Source organism: Nicotiana sylvestris, chromosome 9 (genome assembly GCF_000393655.2).
Source record: "Nicotiana sylvestris chromosome 9, ASM39365v2, whole genome shotgun sequence".
In the NCBI taxonomy this organism is placed as follows: domain Eukaryota; kingdom Viridiplantae; phylum Streptophyta; class Magnoliopsida; order Solanales; family Solanaceae; genus Nicotiana; species Nicotiana sylvestris.
The window spans coordinates 4,623,748-4,641,587 of NC_091065.1; the positions used below are offsets into that span (position 1 = coordinate 4,623,748).

General features: G+C 39.2%; 1 long non-coding RNA gene and 1 pseudogene across 1 annotated transcript; both read right to left on the minus strand.

The window, feature by feature from the left end:
- Positions 1 to 9,334: 9,334 nt before the first annotated feature.
- On the minus strand, positions 9,335 to 11,597 carry LOC104216522 (uncharacterized). The gene is made up of 2 exons (XR_011402464.1): positions 10,748 to 11,597; positions 9,335 to 10,550 (listed from the first exon to the last, which is right to left on the minus strand). It is a non-coding gene; the product is annotated as an uncharacterized lncRNA (long non-coding RNA).
- Positions 11,598 to 14,749: 3,152 nt separating this feature from the next.
- LOC138868168 (putative pentatricopeptide repeat-containing protein At1g12700, mitochondrial) lies at positions 14,750 to 16,542 on the minus strand (annotated as a pseudogene).
- Between the last annotated feature and the right edge of the window lie 1,298 nt (positions 16,543 to 17,840).

Genomic DNA, 17,840 nt, shown 5'->3' on the forward strand with positions numbered 1-17,840 from the left:
AGTCGACTCAAGTTAGAACACGCATCCACCTTGGCCTGCCAATGAACTCTTTATCAAGAAAATTCTTCAGCTCTTCCTTTAACTCTGTCGGCGCCATACTATGCGGTGCCCGACATCAAATCAATATCGAAATCAACAACCTTGCCTGGCGACATGCCCGGCCACATGAAACACATCCGAAAAGTTCCTCACCACCAGAATTGAATAAATATGAGGAGCCTTTGCACTGACACCCATCACGAGAGCCCAAATAAGAAAAACACTCCTTCCCAGCCGTCCGCTGGGTCTTTGACATACAAAACCACTCAAATAGGACATAATCCGTCGAACATCGCCACTCAATCAGTGGCATTTTCGGCATAGCCAACATCGCCACCTTAGCGCAATAGGCCAGAATAATACAACACTGAGACAACCAGTCTGAACCCAATATCACATCCAGAATCTAACATCCCAAGAAACAAAGATCCGCTCGGGTCTCCAAACCCCAATAGTCACCATACCGTGCTGATACACACGACCCACAGCCACACATAGCCTGAATATGAGAACTTCCCGTCTCCAAATCCATATGGCACATGAATCAACACACCTGATCCCAATTTCGCCGTCCGAATGCATAGCACATCTCAAATACCCAATCATTCCATGAAAGATACTCTAAAATTCCCTTGTTCCATCAAGCAAACTCGAATATCCGCAGTCGATCTAACAAGAAAGTGCTGCAATATTACCGAAGTACCATCAACTTCATCGCATTGCCTTTTCTGAAACATATACCCTCGTCAAATCATTCCAATTAGCAATACCATTTCCTTAATCATCTGAAGACCATCCCCCTAATCATTTGAAGCTCATTTCTCTAATCATCTGAAACTGCCCGTGTTGCCTAAGAATTTTATAACCTTCCTTTCATAACCGAACCGCAACCTCACACACGCAATTCTCAATCATTTACAACATACCACGTAACCCATACCATTCTAGGATAACCATGAGAACTTCATATCCCTTCCGAACCGCAAGCAACTATGCATTCCACTAGCCAAGAACTTTCCATAGATCCCATCTAGAAAGGAACCACTATACATCCCATGCTCCTCATGCCAATAGGAAAATATACATCTCCAACCAAGGTAGGAACCATCGAGAACTCCCGAATTCCATTTGCACAACCCTAACTCATCAAGACTGAATCCTTCTAACTCAACCGAGCTACGCATGACTCTAAAACCCAAAAGAATTACCGCAAAACACCTGCAGAGACTCATTACGCCATAAGCATCCAAAGAGTTACTCATATCCTTACCATATCGATCCGACCCACTACCAAGCTATACCATCTATCCGAGTTTCCTTCTAATTTACCTTCAACTTGATACTCCCTCTTGCTATAACATCACAATTCCTCAACCCAGCTTACCACATGGTACCCAAGCAATAAGCCACCGTCTGAGACCAATAAGCCGTTAAATACTCTCATAATTATTCGCACGAGTTATTCACTCTACTCAAACTGTAATTAGCCTGATCGAACGAACCGAACAACCCGTACCTCGTTGGCACTCTGACACCGTAGAATGTGACATCATTCTATTACAACCAAGTAACTTCCTACTCTATGCACCGAGCATCCTTTACCAACAACGACTCAAGACATGCCAAGATTCTCACACACCTATGAAGCATAATATAACCTTTGTTAAGAATTTTCCTTTACTCGAGCCATCCTCGGTCTCAATCTCCATAGGCTATAACTGATTCACCTGAATGCCTCAAACTGGAACCGATATAGCACATAACCGTGCAGTCAACTAATCAATAGCAGACTCCCCCACTTGGCTCGAAGCCATAGATCAACACACACCCAATAATCATAACGTATATACTCTATTGATGCCATAATACCACAGTGAGATTAAACTCCAATACTTTGTAGGCTTGTGAAAACACAGATCATCTAGTACTTTAAACCTTCTGCAAATCTCGCATTCACTCTCGTAACAGTTAATCCCACTCTATTAAGCGACCCAAAATTCAAATTTCAACACTTATATTTCACTTGTACATGAGATCTTCTAGTAGACAACATGAGGATTACACAACCTCATAACACTCCGCAGGAGATAATCCACCTGCTTGCCTTCAATTAACATTCCTGTTCGTCATAAACTGTATACAGTCACTTAGTCTTCCTGAGTCTGAACTCATACCGCAACATGAAATTTACTTTACTCACAACTGGGAAACATGAAAAGGTTCTTCACACACCTATAACTCGGGGCTATACCTCGAGTGAAGATGGAATCCAAGCACCTAATAGTTCTTCTATCCTTCAACAGACCCTTCTCATCGCTTCCAATTCGTACAAATACATCTCGCAGTACTAACATACTCATCACTTACATATCCAGTCGTCACTTCACTAATAGGGACAATACCGAACATATAAGTTCAAAAATACTTGCTCACACAATCAGCACCTCGCTGCTCAAGCCATAGGCAAAGATCCGGCCTCAAGTCCTCCAGACTGGCCCAACATCAACTCACAAAGATCACATCTCGCCCCTCGATCAGGGAACCACAAGCCATCAATGCACATCTAATACTGAGCGCTCATGCGCGCATGCGAACGCGTGGAAGGAATTTCAAAAGTTACATTCCAAGCTGAATCAAGGACGCACGATAAGAATCCAAGATTGTGAAGTTTTTCCTAAAGGTTCTGCAACCTCTCGAGGATAAATACAGACGTCTCCATACCGATCCTCGAGACTCTACTAAACCTGCTCATGACCCGTGAGACCTATGTAACCTAGGCTCTGATACCAACTTGTCACGACCCTAACCCTGAAGCCGGTCGTGATGGCGCCTCTCGTGAAGATAAGGCTAGCCAATTAAACCCATTTCACTTTTTAAAACATTTAAACAATATAAAAGCAGTCTATACATGATTTAACAATAATGAGTAGTGGAATACAACCCGACACAGCCCTAACCGGGGTGTCACAAGTTATGAGCATCTACTAGGGTATAAATACAACTAAAGGTCTGAAATATACAAAAAAACAAGACTAATGAATGAAAGGGAGAGAAGCAGTGCTACAAACGCCGGCAACTACCTTGCTAAACTCCGATGACTCTACCTTCGATCAGCCAAAACCCGCTACCGGGTATATAAATACCTGAATCTGCACACAAGGTGCAGGGAGTAAAGTGAGTACTCCAACTCAGTGAGTAACAAATGTAAATAAAGACTGAAGGCAAGAAATCACGTAAAGCATATCAAGATGCTGTATAAAAGCAGTTCAAAACTAGTAAGAAAACAGTGAAGTTATAAAATCCCTTAAAACATCTTAGCTCAGTTTAAAGTTCTTTGAAAATAGCTTTTCAACAGTTACGCAAATGATTGCAAAACAGATAGTGCAGATAAGCATAGAAATCCGCCCCTCGGGCACAAATACCACAGTTTAATAGGTAAAATAACAAGTAAATATGAAAGATAAAAACATAAAGGTTCGCCCCACGGGCAAAAATGTCTACAATTCCGCCCCTCGGGCAATATCTCAGAACAATACCAGCCCCTCGAGCAATCACATAGAACAATACCAGCCCCTCGGGCAATCACATAGAACAATATCAACCCCTCGGGCTATATCTCACATCACAATGAGTACCCGCGCTTACTGGGGGTGTACAGACTCCGGGAGAGGGCCCTTACGGTCCAAGCGCAATATCAAGCCATCTCGTGGCATCAAATCTAGGCCTTCTGCCTCATATCAGTCAAGACACCTCGCGGCGAATAAATGTATCTCAGGCCCTCGGCCTCATATCAATAAATCCACCTTGTGGCGAATAAATATATCTCAGGCCCTTGGCCCCATATCAGTATTAGTGTATCCTCACATCTGGCCCTCGGCCGTACTCAGTACGAAAATCATCACAAGCCCCTCGGGCATTAGTAAAACAGTAGTTATCAGCCCATAACATCATTTAAAATATCATTTAAGTTTCAAAACTGAGTAAAAATGGCTGAGTATTAAAACAGTGGAAAACAGCATGACTGAGTTCAAGTAGTAAGTCAAAACAGTGAGGAAATAGTGATAAAAGAATCCACGAAAGGTTCAAATAGTTGGCACAAAGCCCAAATATGGTAATTAACCCAAAACATGATGATAGCAAATAAGTTTCAGTCAAATACGCGGTAAAATCATCAGTCGGGACGGACCAAGTCACAATCGCCAATAGTACACGACACCATGCTTGTCATCAAGCGTGTGTCTCACCTCAATATAGTACAACGAAGTGCAAATCTGGGGTTTCAAACCCTCAGAGCATCATTTACAATCATTACTCACCTCGAACCGGCTAAATCTCTATCTCGCAATGCCTTTTCCCCTCGAATCGGCATCCACGCACGTCGAATCTATCTAAAAACAGAACGAATACGTCACAATATGCTAAGGGAACAAAGCCCCCGCGAAAACAATCGAAAAATACCCAAAAATCCCGAAATTGGCAAAACTCGAGCCCCGGGCCCACTTCTCAAAACTCAGAAATTTTCACATCAACGGGTTCCTTATATCCTCACGAGTTCATAGACACCAAAAGTTCTCAAATCCAACCCCAAATGGTCCTTCAAATCCCAAATCAAAAGTCCAATTTCTCAAGCCCTAATTCTTCAATTTTAGGCTTAGTTTTCATGATTTTCTAGGTGGAATTCACATAATAATTGAGTTTTTAGTCCAAGAATCTTACCTCCAGTCGATTTCCCTTAAATCCCTCTTTAATATCCTTCAAGAATCTCCAAAAATGAGCAGTTATGGGTGAAAATAGACCCAAAAATCGCGAATAAGACGACTTAAAAAAACATTCTGCCCAGCTCTAACTTTCCTTCATCGCGATCGCGGTAATTCCCTCGCGATCGCGAAGAACAAATTTTAAACTCCTCAAAATAACCCTACGCGATCGCGACATAGCCTACATGAACGCGATGCTTCTGCCTCCAACACCTTCGCGAACGCGGACTCCCTTACGCGAACGCGATGAACAATTCACCTTGGACCCTTAGACCCAAACTCCTCTACGCGATCGCGAGTGCCCTCTCGCGAACGCGATGCACAACTTCCCAGCCTTTCGCGAACGCAAAGCCCCTCACGCGAGCGTGAAGGCTTAAATTCTGGCCTTCCTAAATCCTTATACGCGATTGCGATACACCCTACGCGATCGCGAAGGGCAATTTCTCTGCAACAGCTGAAACTCAAAATCTGCAATGTTTTAAGGCACAAAATGGTCCGATTGACCACCCGAAACTCACCCGAGGCCCCCGGGACCTCAACCAAAGGCACCAACATATCCTAAGACCTTATTCAAACTTATTCCAATCATCAAAACACCTCAAACAACATCAAATCACCCAAAATACATTGGATTCAAGCCAAACTTTCTAAAATCTTCCGAATTACGCTTTTGATCAAAAACCCAAACAAACCACGTCCGAATGACCTGAAATTTTACATACACATCCCAAATGACACCATACAGCTACTGCAACTCTCGGAATTTTATTCTGACCTCTATATCAAATTCTCACATATAAACCGGAAAACGCCGAAATCTCAATTTCGTCAATTCAAGCCTAAACCTTCCACGGACTTCCAAAATGTATTCCGATCACGCTCCTAATTCCCAAATTACCTAACGGAGTTAACCAAACCATAAAAATTTCAATCTGAGATCATATACAAACAAGTTAAATCTTGGTCAAATCTTTCAAATTTAAGCTTTAAACCGAGAACTGTTCTTCCAAATTTCATTTCGATTACCCTGAAAATCAAAACCAACGATTAACATAAGTCATAATACATCACACGAGGCAAGTCATGCCCTTGAACTGGCGATCAAAGTGCAAAAGCTCAAAACGATCGGTCGGGTCATTACACTCTTTTAAGTGTGTATAATAGTAAATATTTTATAATTGAGTACTCAAAAGTTCCCATTTTGACTAACTCGTTGACTCTGCTACAAAAATTATTGTACTTCCGATGTTAATTAGTTTGATGATGCCCCCTAACTCTTTTATTATTTTCTTCTCCCTTAATTAAATTAATTCTCCTTGTATATTGTAAATAGTTAATGGTGTCATCTTAATTAAAATTTCTAAATTTTAAAAACAATTATATGATAATTTTTATGAACCTGCAATTTTATTATTATATACCTTATTATAAATTACAACTTAAATTTATTGAAATTATAAATAGAATGGTCCTTTTATAAATTAATCACAAAGTTTATTATTTCTGTTATAATATAATATGTATTAAGTATATATTTAAGTTACATTTTATAAGCGGTAAATAATCTTTTTGGAGTTTTTTTTTGTTTTTTTGTTGAACGACAAAATATTATTAATACTTAACTAGTGACATTACATGGGATTGATGTCTCATTGGGAGCAGGGGCGGACTTGTAGGCCAATTGACGGGGCACGTGAATCCATGGTCTTCCCGTCAAACTAGGTATTTTATGTATATATTTTTTGGAGTTGGTCTAGTATCTCTGCTGGCACCCATGCTCCAAAAGGGCTAAATGGTGCACTTGGTTGAATGATGAGTTATCCTCCTAGAGGACCAAGGATCAAATCCCATTTAGTACTTTCTTTTTTTTCTTTTTTTAGTGGTGCACCCATATTATAAAAATCCTAGATCCGCCTCTAATTGAGAGCATCTGAAGTACCTAAGTCAGTAGGGCTGCTTGACATAGGATTACAAATACTATTAAGGTTTTCAAGTTCAGCCAAACTATTTAATACATTAGTAGATACTAGTCTAATACTAAGTGCTCTAGTTCTGTCTTCATGAAATAGTTTCTAAAATGCATTAGGCGGGTAGATTATTGTTGATAGGGGAGTGGTGCTTGACTGCTTGGATCCTTCCGTAGCTAAAACATGTGCAACTTTATTTCCTTCTCGGAAGTTATGCCGGATCATTAGATTACCGAGTTCCTTCAGTAGTAATTTGCTCTCATTAACAAGGTTAGTATAGAGGGAATAGTTGTTATAGCAAAGCAATTGAAGTATTTTTGTAGCATCGGTTTCAATTATTTGTTTGTGAAATATGGAGGCCATTCTTTAGTGCAAGAAGTTCCATGTAGGTTGATGTGTAGCCATAAGAGGGGATATGATAGCCTAGAACCCAGTCCTCAGAGTTATTCCGAAAAATTCCACCAATCCCACCTTTTTTATAACTACCTTTGAACACCCCATCAATGTTGAGTTCTAACTCTGTTGCAGTAGGGGATGCCACTTTGCAGCTATTTTTGGTGACATTGTTGTTTTGGTTTGGTGAGTTAGTGCTTTATTTGTATTCCATGCATCGCATGGCGACAAAATTAAGGGTGAGTAGGTTACACAGGTTATTGTAGTGGTTGTTATTCCTATTGAGGGATAGGTGCCAAACGGCGAAAGGGAAGAATTCATTCCAGGTGAGATTTAAGTGGTCAATATTAATAGGCAAGTCTTTGAGATTAATGAGCCAGTGGTCAAAGTTGAGGTCTAGGGTTTGGTTCTGCGAGATTATTTCTTTCCAAAAGGATTGGGCTATTGGACATTCAAAGAGTATATGGATTATGGATTCATTGGTTCCCTTACATATTTAACAAACTATATCAATATCTAAGCCTATATGATGAAGATATGATTTAGTAGGTAGGCGGTTATGAGAGCATTGCAATAGGAAATACTTAACTTTATTAAGAGTACTTAATTTCTAGATCTAGTGGAAGATATAGTAGATGTGAGCTGGAGGCGAGATGAGTTTATAGGATGTTTTACTAGAGAAGGAGCCATTAGGAGTAACAACCCAAATTGGTATATCTTTAGAACCTTGTAAGGTGGAAATACTAATAGAGCGGATTTTTTTGGATGACATGGAGGGATAAACCGTAGGAAATCTTGGAGAGGTCCCATCGATTATTATCCCAAAGATCTTTGACTTTGAGGGAAGAATCTAGTTGGTTTAGAGGTACGTGGATAAGAGGTTAAAATAGCAGGGGCTAGCCAGTTTTCGGATTGGCCATTCAAAAATAGCCAGCGTTTGCAAGGTCATTGAAAAATAGCCACTATTTTGCTGCAACACAAAAAGTTCCAGCATAATATACTAGAGATCGGTGCACCTGTGTATGTACTTCCAGCATATTATGTTGTAACTCCAACACGCGAAAAGTTCCAGTATATTATGTTGGACCGGTATATTATACTGGAACTCTAATAATAATATACTGGAGTATTTTTCCGAATTTTGAACAATATTTGCGTTCAGATTTATCTTTACATGAAAAGTGGCTAAATTTCCATTACTTTTGAAACTGTGGTTGTTTTTGACTGACCACTTGTAAATCTGGCTATTTTTGAATTTCTCCAGGATAAGAGAGCTAAGTGGAGAGAGGTTAGGGATCCAAGCGGAGAACCAACAACTATATAAAATTTGTCTTGGCTTTTAGTATTTATAAAATTTTTATATTATCTGTATTGAATTATATGTTTAAAAGGTTCTCACTATTTTTATTCTCGATTGCGTAAATAGATTTTTGAAATTTAATTGCTACTAATAAAATTATTGATAAAAGTAAATTATTTTTATTATATTTATTCTGCTCATCCTTTTCATTATGAAACATCATTAAATTATATGCTTGATTACCATTTTTATTTTTTTTCATTTTGAAAATAAAATTTAGTTATTATATAGGTAAGTTTATAGCATAAATATCGAAAAAGAGAAAAATATCTTGATATTCTAAGAAAATAAAAAATAAAAAATATAAAAAAGATAAATGTTGATACTATAGAGGTTGAAATATGCATTTTAAAAAGTTAAATGAGAAATAAGGGAGAGAATGACAATTATTTAAAGTAGAGGGGCAATTTGATTTTTAACAAAGTTTGGAGGTGTAAATAATTTCCATCCATTCATTTTTTTTATGTTGTTCATTAATTTCTTGAAAAATGGTTAGCAAATTTACAAGGTGGTGATCGCCAATAAATAAGCATAAGTATTATATGAAGAAATTAGTAAATGACTTGTTTTAATAAATTTTAGCCAACATTTCAAAGCTATTCAAATTTAGCCACTTTAATGCGAAAATAAATTTTTAACAAAAATATCCTTAGCTAAAATACGGAAAAACTCTAGGAACTTTTATACAGTAACATTTATCACAAAATGTTCCTAGTGTTTGAAAGGTGAAGTTCGAACTCTGAAGAAAAATTCGTCGAGTTGGAAGTGTGGTAGTTCAAACTGCATGAAAATGAAGTCCAAGTTCATAAAGAAGAGAGTGGAGCAATCATCTTCTCTCACAATTTCACTATCAAGGCATCAAAACGTACTCATCGCTGTAATTTTCTCACCCAGTTTCATACATATGGGAAATTGGAAGCAATCATTTTTGAAGAGGAATAGCACAAGCCAGATTTTAAAAAGTAAGAAAAGAAGCAGAGAAATGAATTCACCGGGATATGCAGATGTTTCCTTCATAGTTTTCTTGGCCAACCATACAAATTGTTTGAAAATGGCGTTCTTTGTGCTAAACAGCCAAAACAGAACTCCAGCATAAAAACCAGCCAATGAACCACATACTCGGAAGAAAAGCCAAAGAATAGTAGTTCTAAAACCAGTGAGGAACCAGAAGCTAAAAATCTACCAGAAAAATATCCGTCCAGGAAAAGTAGTACAAGTGGCACTTCAGAAGATGGAGAGAGAGAACGTTCTTGCAGTGAATCTGAAAATGAATCGAGGAAAGCGACGAAATGACTCCTGCTGCTTTTTAAGTTCTTGGTATTGGACTCTCTGTCACCACTATCTAAAATCATCAGTTGAATAAATCATAAATGCTAATAAGGTGAGATGATCTGCATCTCATGTGTGCTCATTCAACATGACAGATAAAGCAGAACAAGTTATGATATAAGGGGAAATGGGACCAAGAAGCAGAATATCCCAGAGGACAGATAAAGCAGAACAAGATGTAAATTTACCCGCTTCATAGCATCATAACATAGTATCATCTGCTGTGCACAGCATCATCTTTCAAAATGTCAGATATTGTCGTGTAGGTAAGTCAAGCTCACTTGGTGCTGGCCAACTGTGCGCGGAGGAGCTTAGCAGCTGCAACCAAGTTGTTGAGTGGAGGCTTAACTTCAGTAGACTTGTGCGTCTAGAAGCTATAGACAGGGTTACCCCAGAGGATGTTGGTATCAAGGACTGCAAGGATCTTGCTGATCCTGTCAGCAATTTGTTCTGTCAATGGAATCCTTGGCTAATGGATGTCGTATACTCCAGCGCAATCCCAACACCATAATTCACTCCCTCGATGAACACAAAAATAAGCTTCTCACCTGACCTGAAGGTCGCGATGGTGATCACGTCAACATCCAACAACAACAACAACAACCCAGTAAAGTCACACTAAGTGGAGTCTGGGGAGGATAGTGTGTACGCAGACCTTACCCCTATCCCGATAGGGCAGAGAGGTTGTTTCCAATAGACCCTCGGCTGAGGAAGATGAAAATAACACAAGAAAAGACAATTCATCAGTATCGTCAACATAACCATAGAAATAGTGACAACATCCTAAAAATCATAAAATAGATGACATGCAATAACAATAACCAACAACTAAGGTCCAAAGCTATCGAAAACAGTAAGGGTAGTGTGGACTCTACATTAACCACACGCCGTCTAAGACTAACCTACTCAAACTCGCTTCAGCCCCAGAATGGAGAAGGAGAAGCTCGATTACCACCCTAGCCTACAACCCTAATGCTCGACCTCCAGACCTTCCTATCAAGGACCATGTCCTGGGAAATCTGCAATCGTGCCATGTCCTGCCTGATCACCTCTCCCCAATACTTTTAGGCCGTCCTCTACCTCTTGTCGTACCCACCAAAGTCAACCGCTCACACCTCCTCACCGGAGCATCACGTCAACATCAACAACAACAACAACCCAGTGTAATCCCACAAGTGGGGTCTGGGGAGGGTAATATGTACGCAGACCTTACCTCTACCCCGAGGGGCAGAGAGGCTGTTTCCAGGAGACCCTCGGCTCAAAGAGGCAACAAGAGACACTATATTAGTACTATCAATAGACTCATAATAAAACAACATAAAATACCATAAAATCCATAACATAACATAAATACCATAAAAAACAAAGTAACAGCAATATAAGAGATATAGGAAATACGAGAAAGATGTAAGGTATTAATACACAGAAGATAAAGCCCATCATCAGTAGTTGATCAATAGCATCCTAAGACTAATTCCTAACTGGCTAGTCTCACTCTAGTGCGCTGTAAAAAAGACATCACAATTTCCCCTAACCTACAACCTTAATGCTCGATCTCCACAATTCCCTGTTTAGGGCCATGTCCTCAGTAACCCTAAGTCGCGCCATATCCTGCCTGATCACCTCTCCCCAATACTTCTTAGGTCTCCCTCTACCTCTCCTCGTACCCACCACCGCCAGTCGTTCACACCTTCTCACCGGTGCATCAGTGTTCCTCCTCTGAATGTGCCCGAACCATCTGAGTCTTGCTTCCCGCATCTTGTCCTCCATGGGGGCCACACCCACCTTCTCTCGAATATCTTCATTTCTAATCTTATCCTTCCTTGTATGCCCGCACATCCACCTCAACATCCTCATCTCTGCAACTTTCATCCTCTGGATGTGTGAGATCTTCACCGGCCAACACTCGGTCCCATACAACATAGCAGGCCTAACCACTGCCCTATAAAATTTACCTTTCAGTAACAGTGGCACTTTCTTGTCACACAGGACTCCCGTCGCTAACCTCCATTTCATCCACCCCACCCCTATACGGTGTGTGACATCCTCGTCGATCTCCCCGGACCCCTGAATAAACGACCCCAGGTACTTGAAACTACCCCTCTTAGGGATGACTTGAGAATCAAGCCTCACTTCCACTCCCGCTTCCGTCGGCTCTGCCCCAAATTTGCACTCAAGGTATTCCGTCTTCGTCCTGCTCAACCTGAAACCTTTGCACTCAAGGGTATGTCTCCAAACCTCTAACCTCTCGCTGACACCGCGTCGTGTCTCGTCGATTAGGACTATGTCATCAGCAAATAGCATGCACCATGGCACCTCCCCCTGAATATGATGCGTTATAGCATCCATCACCAGGGCAAATAGGAAAGGGCTGAATGCAGACCCTTGGTGCAACCCCGTACTAACCGGAAAATAATCTGAATCGCCTCCTGCTGTCCTAACCCGAGTCTTAGCTCCATCATACATGTCCTTAATCGCCCTAATGTAGGCAACCGGGACCCCTTTAGCCTCTAAGCATCTCCATAAGACCTCCCTAGGAACCCTGTCGTACGCTTTCTCTAGATCGATAAACACCATGTGGAGATCCTTCTTCTTATCCCTGTATTGTTCCACCATCCTCCTAATAAGGTGGATAGCTTCTGTGGTAGATCGCCCCGGCATGAACCCGAACTGGTTGTCTGAAATAGACACCGTCCTTCGCACTCTCATTTCTACCACTCTCTCCCAGACTTTCATGGTATGACTTAGTAATTTAATACCCCTATAGTTGTTACAGATCTGGATATCGCCTTTGTTCTTATACAACGGGACCATTGTACTCCACCTCCACTCTTCGGGCATCCTATTAGTCTTGGATATAATATTAAGCAACTTAGTAAGCCATTCCAAGTCTGCTCTACCCACACACCTCCAAAGCTCAACCGAAATTTCATCTGGTCCGGTGGCTCTGCCCCTTCTCATCTTACGCATTGCCTCCATGACCTCATCGACCTCAATGTCTCGACAATCACTTAGTACATGGGGGCTTTTGGCGTTCCTCAATTCATCTAGTACAATATCCTGATCCCCTTCCTCATTTAGAAGTTTATGAAAGTAGGTCTGCCATCTCCTCTTTATCTGGTCATCCCCCAACAAAACTTTGCCGTCCTCATCTTTTATGCACCTCACTTGGTCCAAATCCCGAGCCGTCCTCTCTCTCACCTTAGCGAGTCGGAGTAACTTCTTCTCCCCGCCTTTGTTCCCTAGTTCCTCATACAAACGAGCAAAAGCTGCCGTCTTTGCCACCGTCACTGCCATCTTTGCCTCCTTCCTAGCAACCTTATATCTCGCAATGTTCGCTCTCTTCTCCTCCTCTCCAGTGCTCCCCACTAACCGTAGGTAAGCCACTTTCTTCGCTTCCATCACGTCAACATCCATGTCGATAATTGAATGGATGATGATGTCATTGAACTTTGAATAGCGTGGGTCTAAATCTGTCACAAACAAGGGCCAAGAAGATTAGAATCTCGTTAAAGAAAGAAAAATATGACTCCCTCCCATGCTTTTATTTGCCACTTTAGTCACACAACAAAAATTGGTTCAAAATATGTCACTTTAGAAAATAAGAAGGATTAACTATTCTTCCCAATTCCGCCCATACTACTCCAAGAAGGCCAATAGTCATGACTGACTTGTCTAAAGAAAAGATAAGAGTAATAAAATTTAAAGTCCCAAATGACTACTGTTACTGGATAAATTTTTAAATTAGTGTACCAAAACCTTAAAGGGGTACCCCTTTAGAGATGAATTCACTAAGCAGGATAATAATACCCCTGCTAAAGAGCCAGCAAAAGAAGCTAAAAGTCTTCCAGAAATATCCCCAGCGGATAAAAGTAGTTCTTAGAGTGAATCTGAGAGTAATCATCAGACGATGCGACTGATGGTGAAACAACCAGATATGCTAGTGGTTTGGCAGCAAACCTGAAGAATCCAAGAAAAATGATGAAAATGACTCTTGGTGCTCTATTGGTTATTGGTACTGGGTTCTATGTCACCAACATGATGAAGTCTGCAAACGAAGCAAAAGAAATAGGACTAGCCCTTCTATAACTCAAATTTGGTTGGGATATTTGCATTTCCCTCCCAGCTATGATTGTGAATAGAATAACTAACAAAGGATCCCCTTTTCATTTCTAAAAAGTAATCAATCCATTTGTTATGAATCAAAAAACCATCATTAGAATAAATCATGCACTAATGAGGTATGCATCTCATGTGTGCTCACTAGAGGTCTTGGATCATTTGAACCCATTGTGTATAAGGCTGCATCTGCCTCTGCTTGCACGTTTGACCAACAACTTAATAGATTACTTATTGATGATCTTTTGGATTTCTAATCCAAAATATGCGCAAACATATTCTGCAATAATCTCTCTCCAGAACAAGTGTCTAAAGATTAACTGACTTAGCGTGCTTCTGAAAAGCTAAATCTGCTCAATCACAGCATGCAAAGATTGTCTCAAGTTAATCTGTTTCTCCACATGAGAGAGAGAGAGAGATAGATAGATAGATAGAGAGAGAGAGAGAGAGAGATGGACAGAGTTAACTTAGACTAGACCAATAGTGGGAACATGATGAATTTCCAAGCCCGAAGTCATATTTTTTTCACCTAATCCTGAAGAAGACAGCAATCACAACCGAATAGAACAAAAAGAATAACTAAGGGGCATAACAAAGAATTACCCTGTTAAGATCATATTAATAGCCACTTAACTTCCACACAACACTTTAATATTTGAGAAAATAAAATATACAAGTGCTTTAACTAGATGGTAGAATCATCCTTCATTCAGTTCAGCCTCTTGTGTTAAAAGAAGACGATAAATGTGAAAATAAGTATAGCTGAATAAATCAAGTGAAATAAATCACTTCTTATTTACCAAGCAAAATTGAGGTATCATGTTAAGCAAAGAAGGATCATTCGCTATAGCATCTATTAGTAACTTTACTGTACTTGCATCACATGAGAATCCCCTTTCAGTCATTTCCTTTAAAAAAGTTGTCATTTCACTAGTTTTGCCAAACTTGAGAAATCCTCGCACAATAACATTGAAAGTGTAGTTGTTTGGCGAACAACCATTGTCCTACATTTTTTCTTAGCATATCTTTGGCTTCATCTAACAACCCTTATAGACATAATCCATTTATTATTGTAGTGTATGTAATCACATTGGGAAATAATCCAATCAAAGAAAGCTTCTCAAAAATAACATGAGCTTTGTCGAGCTAACCATTTTTGCACAATCCGTCAATAATTACAGTGTAAAGTTTAATATCAATATCTTCTCTCTCTTTTTCCAACTCATGAAAAAGCAACATAGCTTTCTCAACAAGTCCATTCTGAATATAACCACAGAGCAAAACACAATTAGTGCATAAATCAGGTCTGAGAAAGCATATCATCATAGAATTTTTGCACAATGTCAGTTCTTCCAACTTAAAATAGATATGGCAAGATAGTATTGTAGGTAACAATACTAGCTTTCAATCCATTTTGAGAAGTATCGTGAAACAAATGCATGGCCTCTTCTAATTTCTTTTTCTTACGGTATCCATTTATTAATATGTTATAGCTAATAATGCTACGCTCAATGCCCTTATCAATCATGGAATAAAAAATTCTCCTTGCTCTATCCATTTGATCGCGTAAGCAATATCCATCAACTATCACATTGTAGGTGACCACATCTGGCTCTACACCTTTTTCGATCATGTGTCTCATTACCTTCTCAGCATCTTCAATTTTTCTTCTTTGCATAATCCATCTATCACCATGGTCAAGGTGTGCACATCGGGATAAATATTAAGATTTATCATTTCTAAGAACAAAGTCCTAACCTTTTCCCACTTACCAAACTTACACAAACCATCAATCAACACATTATATGTGATAATTGTCGGAGGCATGCCTTTTTGTTTCATCTCTTCGAAAAGGCTAATAGCAGCATCTATCATTCTATCTTTGCATAGGGCATCTATAACAATGTTGTAGATACGTGTGTCGGGTTTAACGCTTCCTTGTTCCATTACCTTAAGCAAATCAAAAGTTTTCTGAGTATGGCCCATTTTGCTAAGCCCACTGATGACGGTCAAATATGTGACGTCATTAGGCTCACATATATTCTCTCTCACTAACTTTTTGAGCAAGACAACTGCAACTTTGATCTTATTTTCAGCAAAGAGTCCCCTTAATAAGGTGTTAAAGGTGATAACATCAAATGTATGCCATTCTTCAAGTAAATGGCTAACACTGAAAATCCACAGTCAGAACAATGCATTAGGCAATAATTGTTAATCGTTATATTCAAGATGGAATCACTAATTGGGTGCCTAATTTCAGCATTTTTCGAAAAAGGGAAACAACAGAAGAGTAATGCTTCATATTTACCAGAGTCTTTAATAATTGGGAGAAGTCGAAAACAGAAGGAAGAGGCTGCTTTCTTAGCATTCGACGGAATAGACTCACAGCTTCATCTAAACACTTGACGTTCTCAAACCTGCTAGCTACCCCAATTTTACCCTTTGGCGGAATGGATGTATTGCTATGAGAAGAAGAACAATCTCTGGTTGTAAATGCCGAAACAGAACGGGAAATAGCAAAGCATGAGCTAAAGCGAATAGTATAGGAACAGTAATGCAGCAGAGGAATTCTCCTCATCTTCGATTTGGCTAAGGAATCGCGGTGTGCCCTAATTTAGCGGGTGGTGTTCTGATCTATCGCGGTTTCCCCTAATTTAAAATACGGTTAAGGGTCTCATTTACCCCCTTTGTTATCATAAATAGGCCTTATTTATAAGTCATTTAAGTTTTCTATCAAAAATATCCCTACAATTATACATTAGGTTCATGTTTACCCCTTATACATCTAGAGATGGACCCAGAATTTTAGCACAGCAGGAGTACCATTGTATACTAATTATTAGCAATAAAATTTGATGTGCAACTCTTTGAAATCTTAACAAGTATTATGACTAATCATCCAAGTATAAACAAAAAGAAAGCACCGAAAGAAAGAATTTTTTTTAGCAAAATTGGTGCTACATGAAGGAAAAGTGTTTGATTTAAACCTGTTTCAAACTTTAAATTTTTAAATTTTTTTTCTCAAATAAAAAAAGGGTCAGTGATCAAAAAGGTGTTCAAACTTCAAAAATTAACAAAAACTTACGAAAGAAATCAAGATTAAGGGCATATTAATAGTCAAAGAACTAAAAAAGAGTCTCAAACTCTTAGTTTCCATTGCCGAGTCGGAGTTGACGGATATCCGCTCCCTTGTCAAAGTGATTATTAAAGAAGGTTGTAGTAGAATGATCTATATTTTTCTATTTGTGGAGCGATAAGTTGTAATTTGAAGCTTTTAATTTTAAGGGAGGAATTTGAAAAAGAATAAAATTAATTAACTTGACTATTATGCATGAATACTAAACTACATTTGAATTCAATAAAATATAAAAATAATAAATAAAGCCACATCCTTCTTCTTCTAAAAAAAAAGAAGGCGGTGGCAAAATGATTTGTATTTTTTTATTTATGGAGTAATAAGTTGCAATTTGAAGCTTTTTAATTTTAAGGGAGGAATTTGAAGAGAATAAAATTAATTAAGTAATACTAAACTATAATTTGCTTCAACAAAATATAAAAATAATAAATAAAGTTCTCTAGTACACTAAGAAGTAGTGTACACAATAGGAATAAGAGGGTGATTTAAACTTGTTTGATTTAGTGTACAAAATAGGAATTAGTGTAAAAAATAGGAATAGGAAGGTGAAAAGTTTGAACGGAGTCTCGAACCCACGTCCTTCAGTAAAAGGAGGAAATCATAGCGTGCCCCCATAACCATTCCTTCCTATGACGACCCGGCCAGTCGTCTCTTGAGCTACCGCTCCGTTTTCCCTTATTTTAGCTTCTTTACGCTTCGTTATCCGTGTTTTATGTAATCGGGTGGATTAGTTCGAGTTC